The sequence below is a fragment of the Sinohyriopsis cumingii genome, chromosome 12 (assembly GCF_028554795.1).
Source record: "Sinohyriopsis cumingii isolate HCF-2022 chromosome 12, ASM2855479v2, whole genome shotgun sequence".
Classification (NCBI taxonomy): Eukaryota; Metazoa; Mollusca; class Bivalvia; order Unionida; family Unionidae; genus Sinohyriopsis; species Sinohyriopsis cumingii.
The window spans coordinates 59,054,405-59,066,631 of NC_142972.1; the positions used below are offsets into that span (position 1 = coordinate 59,054,405).

At 34.1% G+C, this 12,227-nt stretch overlaps 1 protein-coding gene across 1 annotated transcript in view; it reads right to left on the reverse strand.

Moving 5' to 3' along the window:
* The window catches only part of LOC149786548 (mitogen-activated protein kinase kinase kinase 15-like), a 107,493-nt gene extending 95,530 nt beyond the window's left edge, over positions 1–11,963 (reverse strand). Inside the window, exons 1-2 of the mRNA XM_089977047.1 lie at positions 11,850–11,963; positions 6,996–7,164 (exon numbers count right to left, since the gene is read on the reverse strand). The gene's annotated coding sequence lies outside the window, so the exon portion shown is untranslated. The remainder of the gene's footprint in view (positions 1–6,995; positions 7,165–11,849) is intronic.
* Between the last annotated feature and the right edge of the window lie 264 nt (positions 11,964–12,227).

Consider the following 12,227-nt stretch of genomic DNA (forward strand, 5'->3'; position numbering starts at 1 on the left):
ACACCGATGATAAGTCAGTTATTTTATAACACCCCAACAAGCTTGCCCCTTGCACCCCCCCCCCTTTTTTTTCATTTGGGCACCTGTGGACATGAATCTGCAAGGCTCAAATTGTCATTTTTAATATAAGATCTCAACATTTTTAAGGCCTTAATTTTAAAGACATCCTTAAAACCCCCAAAAGGTTATCAACTGGATCACCAGCCTTTGTTTAGAGTAACAGCAAGTATATATATATATTTAGGTCTAAGGAAACACAATAAAAATGTTTGATTTAACAATGACATATTTGCCTCAGGTCTGTGATCCTGAAGTGAATATTAACTGTCCATTTATTTTCTTGGCTTTTCTTTACTAGGAAATTGATTATAGAGATTTCTGCGATGGTGAAGGCAATGTAAAAATTGGTTACTATAACATACTTTTTACGCCATGTTTGAAAAAATAAATCCAATGGAAAGGTTATAGTCTGAAAATCTTCATTAAATTAAGTTAATATAGGGGAAAAAACTTTAAGAGTTCATAAATATTTTTCAGTGCTGAATAAAGATATAACATAACACTTTCTGCTGTGATTTTAATAGTTTCTGAGAGCATGAAAAATTTCTAGAACTATAATGTATAAATGTTTTCAAAAGATTATATTAATATGAGGAAAAATCTTTTATGAAATAAACCGACAAGATCTTGTATGAATTCATGTTATCTTTAAATATGATATTTGTGTGAAAATATCTGGAAGAAAAAACAAGATGGTGCCACTCACACATACAATGTGGTTGCCACAGTAGCCATATTAAGAAACTTTTTATCGCTACTTCTGAATGGATAATTGTGTCAGCGTGTCAACATGTGTACAAAATACTTATGTTGATGTCTAGCAGGTCCTGAATGAGAATTATGGTGCTGTACAGGCATCCTATAAGGCCACCAATGTGGCCATCCTGAAAATCTTGTTATAACTACTTCTCCTGAATGAATCGTCATATCAGTGAAAGACTTCTTATGTCTAGTTGGACGTAAATGAAAATAGTGCCAATCTAACCTCCAATATGGCTGTTTTAATGGGCATCTGGAAAACCCCTTCCTTGCTACTTCTCCTAGATGGCTGGTCATTTTGACATTGTGCTTTCACTAGATGACCTATTTGATGTCTGGTTGGCCGTAAATGGAACTATGCATATGGTTTAGATGTCTAGTTGGTCCTAAATGTGGTTTTTGCTGCTCATAAACTTCTAATGGTATTATAGTTGGTTCCTTAATGAAACTGCTGTACAAAATTAAAAGGCCTTCTGACTTTCTATCAAGTTGGATACAATTATCTTTACCAGCTAGGATTTCTTGATCCTCTTTTTTATACATCAACCCTTCGCATATGTAGTTAGCTAAAACAGTATTTTGAACAATTAATTGCCCTCTTGCAAATAAAATCCCAACTGCATGCTTTTACCAGTGTGAGAGCTCCTTATATAAGTAGCTAAGTATTCAGTAACTGAATTTCCACATCCACATGCATCAACTCAGAATTAAAAGTTGCAAAACATATACAAATTTGAAAATCTTGAGACGTGTCACTTTGCATGGTGGGTGTTATGATTTAAATGCAACAAGGAAATTGAATTAGGGTTAATTTCTTTAAGCTGTATTCAATCATGGGGCCCTGGATTATAGAATGGTCTAGGCATACACATCACTAATCAACTCTATCTAGTCCAACCAATGTGTGTATATGGGAAAGCTTGCCAGTAGCGTTATGTGTGTTGATTTCTTCCAATAAATATGTTGGCTGCCACGTAAAGTCTATGATGTCCTGAAAAATGGTGTTAAGCTCCATACAAGCAAGCTAAACAATCAATGATATAATGGAACAGTAGACACCATTTTAGCTAAATATGCCAAGAATTGATTTAGAGACTCGGTTAGGGATGATGACTTAAAATTGGCAAGGGATTAAAAAGATAAAAGAAATGACCTTTCATGGCACTGTAATATAACAAATGAGGAAAAACAAAAGTTTATTGCATTTGAACCTTTTGTTTTTTCACAGTTTCAATTTAAGTCATAAGGCCCCTTATTTTGCCTTACCAAACATATAGCAAGTTATTACCTCAAACCCTAGCACTAATAATGCCTCACAAGTAAGCAGTCTTTTATGAAGTCTCAGGTCTGAGTATATGTCTAGCAATACTTATGTCCAGTTTGTTTATAAAATTCTTTCTCACATGGTACAGTTTTCAGAGAGACACGATAAATTCAACAAGTGTGGTAATGAAGGGACAGGCATTCTTTATTTATGCACACATCCCAAAGGGACATTGCTATGTTTGAATCAACACTGAACTGAAGAATGGAGCATCAGTTGCATCAATTAAAATATTGTGGCCCACACAAAATACTGCAAGGACTATAATCAATTTATGAGTGCAATGGGCATGAATTACTGTAGCAGACTGGAGGAAGTAATCCGAATTTATTAATATCTTGAAGCTAAATATAGTAAAGTTTTCATCTATAATCTGTGGAATCGTTTTTGCACACAGTTTGCAGGATTTGTCTTTGGGTCATCGTTTTTCTTTTTCTTCATCTTTCTAGCTTATGGTATCTTGATAAGTCTTATGGTGCCGTGCAACTGCACTTGATGATTACCACAGCCAGTGACATTGTATCAAATCTTCTGGGATCAGATGATTCAATGCAAATTCCACATAACCTATCACCATCCTCATGTTTGCCATCTGACTTACTAAGTTATTTTGCCTAAATAATAATAAAAACAATCTGGTCTGATGTATTGATAGCGTTCTGAATGACCATAATATATTCTCTGTATCTACCCTAGAAAATCCTGAGTGGATCGCTGTTTGGTTTTAATAAACCAAAGTAATCCAATGAAAGGCATTTTACAGACACAAGTGTCTATTTCCTGTATGCAGTGATTAAATGATAGTATTATGTCTTTATTTTTTTAAAACTGATGATACATATGATCACCTTCAATGTGCAATATTAGTTATGTTAATTAACGAGTGGGCAATATTTGAATTTCAAAGATAAAAGTGTATGCCATGATCACTTTAGTAGGATGATTTGTCAAGTGAGGTTATCTTTTCTGTTTGAATAAATATTGTTAACTAAACTATTTTCCCAAGTTATGACATAAGAATGATTCAAAGAAAGAAAATTCATTAAATTGAACATATAAAATGTAATACTGCAACAGAGTCTAGATGAACTATTTCTTCAGAGACACAATCCAGACTCTGTGGCAGCAAAATTATCAAATAGGACACAACTAAGAGACAATCACATTTTCAGTCACAATGGTTTGACAATTATCAATGGCTTGAATTCATTGACTGTGAAGGCAAAGTGATTTGCAGTTACTGCAAAAAAAGTTCCCAAACTGTCACAGATTTTAAATTCTACCAGTGGACTTGTAAGTGTAACTGACAAATTCAGGATTTAATCAAGCAAGTCTCATGATAGTATTATACCTAATAAAGCAAAATGTAGCACAGTATATTCATGACACTTAGGCCAGCATGTACAAAATATTCCTCAAGTTACAGTTGCTAGCACTCCACTAAGAAATGTCATTTTATAATAAATAAAAATGTAATGGAAAAAAAAATCGATAAAGTGATTGCACTCTTTAACATAGCCTACTACCTAACTCAATAATGAAAATGATTTGGTTCATTATATCTTTGTGTTTTATGGAATAAATGCATACATCTGATTGAATTTTAGGCAAGAGACTGAACTTTTGGATTAAGTTAAAATGTATGTGGAACAAATGCATTTTCTAAAACTACTTGTATCAGTGTGCATTGTGACTTTTCTTTAAGATAACTCGAAATGGTACTGGGTATATATCATTTTCTTCAACTGCACACTGTTGTCTTCCATTTGATTTGATGACTTACAGCTATACTGTCTACACAGTAGGCCTCAGTATCAGGAAAAATTCTGTATACTTCAGTTACAGCTGAAATAAGTTTTGCATTAGTACCTGAATCAGACAAAAAAGGTTGTGTTCTGGTGTGTGAATAGAAATGGCTAAAAGTAATATAGACAAAAGCCATAAGAGTACACAAGTTACATATGAAAACCACCAATTCACTTGCATGTGTGGCATACAAGTTCAAAGATTTGCTTCATGTTTATTTGTGTACACACATTGTTCAACTCCTAAGATATTTTAAGAGCTATTTCTCTATTGTATGCATAATTCATTTACAAATGTGATTAGTGGGCCACACCGAAGGCCATACTATTAGTTCACTTGGCAATATGGTAACGTCAGCTGAAAAGCATAATCATCCATTAAAAGAGCATTATGATATGAACATTAGGCATTTAGAACATATAGATTTTTCTTTTCCAAATGGAGTCCAAGTAATTATTGCCCAATCCAGGTATAATTTTGTACACAAGTAAAGAACAAAATAAGATAAATCTTCATTTATTTGCAATTGACAATACACTTCTTAATGAATATACACTTTTACATTTATTTTGTATCACTTGAATAAACAATATTTCTTTCAGTTCATTTTAAACTTTTATTTTATATCACTTGAGTAAACAATATCTCTTTCGTTTCATTTAACACTTAGAAACAGGTTCTTCAAGTTACAATAATCAACTCTGGAAACAATAAACAAACTGGAACTTTTGACCTAATTATATTACATTTACTAGGGTTAAAACAATAAATTCCTTAACATAATAAATTAACAGTTCCAGTTAATCAAACACAAAATCATCTTTTATACAGGGTGTGAACTGTTAATATTTACAGGATAAAGCTTATAGTTTCCAAATTGATTGAAGCTTACATGTTGCAGTTGCTGGCACATATCTATTTCCAGCATGGTTTGCATACATTCCACCTTTAATAATTTTGTTACTTCCCTACCCCACCCCATTCAGTAACAAGTATCAAAAATCAGGCTCATTCTAAGGCAAAGTCTGTAACTTGTGTACCACAGTCATCAGAGTGACAAAGATGCAAAACTTTATGATGCCTGTCAAAGGAAGAAAACAGTTTGTTGTTTACCCAAGTTTTGAACCAGTTAACTTGAATTCTCAGACCATCAATTGCTACAGCCCCACTAATTACAATTGTTAGGGAATAATGAGAACTCACCTTCAGTTATCTGTGTATATATATAATTTTAATAACCAAGAATACCGGATGTCTGGGAACATTATAGCATTCAATGGTAACGTCAGAACTGAGATGAGAGAATTAAACAAGCATAGTACATGACATAATATATCCATAAACTATTGACTGGGAAAAATACTACAGAACACCATTTCTGCTGGCAGTAAGATGTTGAACCTATATGTCATAAATATCAGGTTGGACATCTAGGACCAGTAATATTCATAATGGGCAGTACCCACCCCCCACCCCCCAAGTGAGAAGGGCCTGATTTGTAATCTAAGCCACCCAACCTATCACAGCCTTTATAGTACTTGAAACAAATATTGAGTAATAGTAAAACAAACTCTGAAAGTTATTAAAACCAATTTGTTATATTTCCATAACTCTGCATAGTTAACTGTGCAAGCAGACTTAAACATATCAGTGTATGACAGTTAAATCGAGCTATAGCATCGATTAACAGAAGCTACGAATTCATCAACAAGCAGTGAACAATCATCTTCACAATAAATGTCAAACATTAGCATCCATAAGCTGTCAAGACAAGTTGTTACACTAGATATATAATCATCCATTTATTTCAAACAAGCTGTGAAAAACGAACCTCACGTCCGCTATATGTACGCTGGCCATTGCAAAGGATGCTTTAATAGATTAATGTTTATCGTCGTGTCTTGACAACCATTTTGCGCGCGCACACCGGAAAGTCATGCTATATATTTGTTACTTGTGAACGTATTCGTGGGCAGTACCCTATATATTGTTCCCGGGGCCGTATTCGCGGGCAGAATGCTATATGTTTGTTCTTCGTGAACGTATTTTTGGGCAGTTACTTTGTCATCTTCAACCTAAAGGTCAAAACTGCCCATGAAATTTATATATCTGCCCACGAACCGAAAACATGAATAGGACTATAACATAAGTGTATATACTTATTTTCAACATATACATAATTACTATGTAAGAAATACAACCTATGTATATGTATTTTGATTTGAAATGTAAACTATATCATGTCCTTCCCGTAAACCCACTTTCGGGATGACTGCCCACAACGCACCTAAAACGTGTATATATATATATATATATATATATATATATATATATATATATATATATATATATATATATATATATATATGTGTGTGTGTGTGTGTGTTACATTGTGTCCTATATTTCAACTGGTATATAATAGTTATTTTTCCCATTTAAATATCTTCCTTCATATATATAAAAGACAGAAGGAACATGGCTGTCAATTCAGATTTATTTTGTTTAAATTTTAAATTATGCTAAATTATAATTTTGAAGAAATGTCACAAGTACAATGTAAAAAATATACATACAAAAAATGTCTGTTACTCCTCTATCCCATTCACAGCTGAACATCCATATGGGAGATAAATGTAAATCATGAGACTTTTTTTTAACGCGACTATCCAATGATACCCCATGCACTAATAACAGTTCCATCCATTATCAACCATCTTGACCCAGCCTAATGCTGCATTGCCATTATTAAAGTCCACAGCAATCAATAATTTTCAGCAGGAAATTTTGTTATGACAATTATTGTTCAGATCACTCAAAAAAAATCACAACTGAGTAAACTTTGTTAGAACTATATTATGATTATATTTTAAAACTAAAATTAATTTCTACATTTATATCAGTATATGTGATTACTTGACCCAGGTGACTTTACTATAGACTTAGAGACCTGTCAATCAAAACTTGAAACCATGATCATTGCCACAAGGAAAAAACTTACCACAAGGTTCCTCAACACAAGACGTTTATATTCCGATAACCTACTCACCTAGCACAGGCTCTTTTTACTTCCTCTAGAGCTTTTCTCCTGGCTTTCAAGGACTGCAGTACTAATGCACCTGCCTTAGCATCAGAGGCTGTATTACCTGTGGTCACATTGGCTCTGACAGCAGACTCTGTCACATCAATAACTGATACAACCTTCATTTTCACTCAATCTGGAATGCAAACAAGTTGGTTGTATTAATGGGTGGATGCAAGATTTCATGAGGTGAAGTAAGACATGTTTGAACCATATGAGGCCAGGTTCCGAAGCAATGTTTGTTTTTAGTTGGTAGGGACCATGTCAAGATTTAGAATGGGTTGAGGCTGATTACCTAGTCTAAATCCACAACTGGTATCCTTCCAACAGGTGCACTTGAGTACAGCAAAAATATATTTAAAATATACAATCTGCCCTTAAGTAAAACAAGTTTACCAGTTCTAATTAAAATCATTCTATGACAATAAATTGAATAAGAAACTTTCATTGGGCTAGAAGTTTCAAAATATTCATGGAATTAGAAAAACCACAAAACCTAACAAAATATTTCCCTATTGCAAACTTGTCCAGTAGACCATTTACATAAGATCATGGTGATATAACCCTTTGTTTTTTTCCATCGTAACATACTCAGAGGTCTCTGAAATGCTTAATCATGCATATCTGGATGCCAATTTTTAATCAGGGATGCAAAAAATCATTAATTGGGAGTCCTCCATATGCATATAATAAGTGGGTGACAAAAAGACTTGCCAGTCTTGCTTCAGCCACCTGCTTAGAGGGGAAATATGCTGATCAATTAGCCATGCTGATTTACAATGACAGAATTCAGATGTACATGTTGTCATTATAAGAGTACATGGGTCCCCCCTTATACGGTCATCTTTAACGATCTTGTTTATTTGAGTCCTCCCAATATAAAAATGTTTTGGTAAGTGAACTCTCCCCACTGAAGTCAAGTCGAATAACTTTTCTTCTGAAGTATTATGTCTTTGTTTACGTGATGACATATTAAAATTTTGTAAAGATTTATTCCCATGCTACTAATTGTACAGTACTATTATTTAATTTTGCAGAGTAAACTTTTGAAAACGAAATGTCTTGTTATAAAGGAAGTGATACATATACTGTCACGTAATTTTTCAGTCTTTGTTGGGTACCCTGTTTATTCAAGGTTAATTGTTTGTCTGTGTGTTGTGGTAATCCACAAAATCTATTTTTAGCCTATCTGACCATGTTATCATCTTAACAATTACATCAGCCGTATTAGTTAATATTTAAAAAAATCCAATGTATGATGCCTAAGATCTATCAAAACAATGATGAATTCATTTCCTGCAAACGTTGGCATTAAAGCATTAATGTTATAATAATAACCTTAGTGGTACATGTACTTTAGCCAAAACTTCTTTCAAGAATGAAAACCTGACAACCAGAATGAGACACCATGAAAAATAATCGGATTACTAACCTTACTGTAATTAAATATTGGTTCTGGACACATATTAGTAATAAAATGTGGTCGTCTGTGAGGGGTAAATTTTACACAAGCATGTTGGCCACTGGTTGCATTAGATGTGGCCCTTTTTGAGGGGTACTTCTGAACACAAACTCATCAGTGCTGAGGGCCGTAAAGAGTGGCTGCTGGTCAGGGGGGCTGTTCATGAGGGGGACCACTGTGCATCAAACGAAACATGATGCACTAACTGGGTGGCAAGTTCAAAGACTCTGACTGGCTGTTCGGTTGGAAAATCTGCTGAGTATATGTTGCCATTATAAGAGTACATAAAAAGAACATGATGCAATAGCAGGGTGGCTGGTTCAAAGGCTCTGACTGGCGGCTTTTGGGGGGAAATGTGCTGATATTTACAATGACTGAATTCAGAGGCAGAAAGACCCAGAGATATACATGTGGTCATTTATAAGAGTACATCAAATGAAAAACTTCAGCTTTCATTATTGTGTTCATTTCAGAGTGTAACTGAATAAGTAGTGCACGTGACTTCAGAATCAAGACATGTTCAGATGTAGACAAAATGCCATTCACAAATCTGGATAAGTGTTTTAGGGTTAAATGACAAATTGATGGAGATTGTACAGAAATTTAGAAGAGTACTAAAGCTGCTAGAACTGATAGTTTGGATGGGACAGTAGCCAAATGTAATAAAGTGTGTGATGCCTGGCTTAGTGTTTGGAATAAGACCTTTCCTTGGATTTACAAAAGTCAGTTTCACTCTGATGGACAAACAAGAGCTATATGTCAATGTTATAAAGAATGTAGAAATTAAACTCAATGGCAACCAGTAGTTCTTCTAATCTGCAAAGTTTTCTTTGAGGGACTGCAACTTTTGTTGATGTGACTCCTATTTTTACCAAAATGGGAGTCCTGGACTCCAAGTTTTAAAATCCTAGCCAGACTTCTGTTACTGCCCTATTTTTGTTTCTTTTATGTCACAAAAGAATTTAAACTAACATCTGAAATATTATTTTAGCAATGATTATAAGAATATTCTTTAAAAGTAGTCCAGAAACCAATGGATATATAGAATAATAAAAGCACTATAGAAGAAAACCTTCATCTGAAGTATAATCTGTGACCGTAATGCCAATATTTAAATATTGGCATATCTTCTAGAAGCTGAATTTCTGTGACCTCGTATGCAACATTTCCTCCCCTATTAGAATACTTTTGGGATGTGACATCATAGTAGCGACTACAGCAAGTGAGAGTTGCCAAAGTAAAAGACAATGCCATTTTGTGCTGCTTACGGGTGTAATAGCACGTCATGAAAAGCATGTGGACAACATTTGTTTTCTTTTCCAAAAGATAAAGGCATAAAGACAGTATGGATACATTATTACAAGTGAGTCGATTTCAAAGCAACAACATACAGCACTATGTGCTCATTACATTTCTCAAAGGAATATTCTGAGAGGGATCCTGAAAAAGATGGCAGCTCTAGGATACATAAATGCTAGGCCTAGACTAAACGTTGGCGTTGTTCCAGACATACCGTTGGATATTTTGAATCCTAGGAAAAAGTGTCAGGCCCATCCTGTATTCAAAGTGAGGTACCCATTGGGATAAACAAAAATTGTGTGCCTAAGGAAACTTTAATCACACTGGTGAAATGAGTAAATGTATTTTCAAGATGCTGACATACATGCCGTAACATGGCACAATTTAAATCAAATCACCACTGTCATAGGTGAAATTTAGATCTGATTTTAATCAAATGTGGAAGCTTTGCTAAAAATAAGATTCTAACCCTGTCATGTTTTCAGAAAACACAATATTAAGTAATCTTTAAAAAAATATAAAACAAATTATTCACTCTATGCCTGTTACATGTAGCATGTATAAACTGTACTCCAATGATTGGAATTCATGTAAAACTATCTCTTGGGCAGTTTAAATAGCAGCAATTAAAAGAAAAGAGGTCAAAATTTCATAATAACTGGATGACAATAGAAATTGGGGGGAGGATACTACTGACCCCACCCCTTGCCCCAATGTGTGAGCGTCCATGGGACGTGTCATTTCTCCCTGTGATACACCTTATTATTACCCAAGCCAGGACAAGACCCTTTTTCATATTCTGGTCAGCTCTGGCTAAACTGCTAAATAGCTAAAGTTTTGGTTTAAGTACGCAAACAATAAAGCCAGTGTGACTAATTAACAGTTAATCCTGAGAAAGGTTTCTAGGCTTTTTCTAAAAAGTCATATTCTGAACATGTATTTTTGCTAATTAAGCATACCAAATGTAATTGGGACACTTTTTCTTTCCTTTATTCATCTCAAAATGCAAGCTAAAATTATAATCAGGACATACACAATATCTGGGGTTTTCACTTGCATTGTGCACAAATAAACTGGGTCCAAATACAATTTTGAAGAAGCTATTTAGAATTATTTCCTCATTGAATGAGCATCACATAAGTGAATGCCAAATAAATACTTTTGGTGTTCTAAAATTTAATACTGATTTAGTTTAACCAGTCTATTCAAACCTGGTTTCTGAATGCTCTGCATTTTAGATGTCATCAAAAAGTTACAGACAAAAATTACTGATAGCTATGGACTTTTAAAATGGTGGAGAGGTACTAAACTGGGTCAACAAAAGAGGATATTGGGTCACCAAGACAAATAACATTTAAAACAGGTTTGTACTGAATCATAACATCATGTTTACCTCATCCAAAAATATCACGTCCTTTAACATTGATTCTGACATGGCCTTCCAATAAATATGGATATGTGAGGATCAAAATATAGAGAATAACTGCCCCAGAAAGTTAAGTGTAATCAAATTTTACAAATTACACCCATCAATGAAATAGTCGCTATGGAACGTCTACATGACCTTATGACTTCTATAGTGATAACAGGATATATTTGTCTCGTTATCTTCGTTTAGATAAAGGAACAGAGTAAAATCAGAAGGAACAATTATTTACAAAAAATATGAACAAAGAAAATGTCTCTATCCCATATTTAGTTATACGGATGCATTAATGTGTCATCCTCGGAAATAGGTAATTCTTCGAAAACGTGTTGTCAGATGATACCCAAAGCTGCACTTAAGGATATGCATGCATTTTCCAACAGCGATTACGATACAACTGACTTTTAAACTTGCTACTAATGAATAATCATTGGAAATGTGCTTCCCTACACAAATAGCCTTCAAGTTTAAGGTTGCAATGCATTGTATTTGCTGCAGGCAATTTACGGTATTGGTTGAAAGAAAACAACAAGTGATGGGCGTCCCTAAATATGACCCAGTTTGCTTACACCATGCTATACTCCTAAATTAAGAAACGTGCATGTTGAAAATGCGCGACAACCAAAACAAATACTTTAGTAATAGTAACTACGACTGTCATTTTGGATGCAAATAATTCATGAATGTATTCCTTTCTCATGCAGGTACGAGGACAACCAGTGCGTAAGAAACTGTAGACCAATTAAAGGGTCAAGGGCAAACGTTGACTGTACAAATAATGTACAGAATTAAGATCCAGTTGGACAAATATATATTAAGGTGGAAAGAAACACGATCTATTTTATGTGAATTTGTGACATTTCGCTTTTTTCTGTTAGATTCAATAAAATAAATATTTACAAATAATTAAGCAAAAAATCTTAGGGAATGCAAACAAAGAAGCACACACGAGCTCTAATTGCATGTTAACTGTGTATTTAAAGAAAAAAAAACATGTAATGATTAACAAACA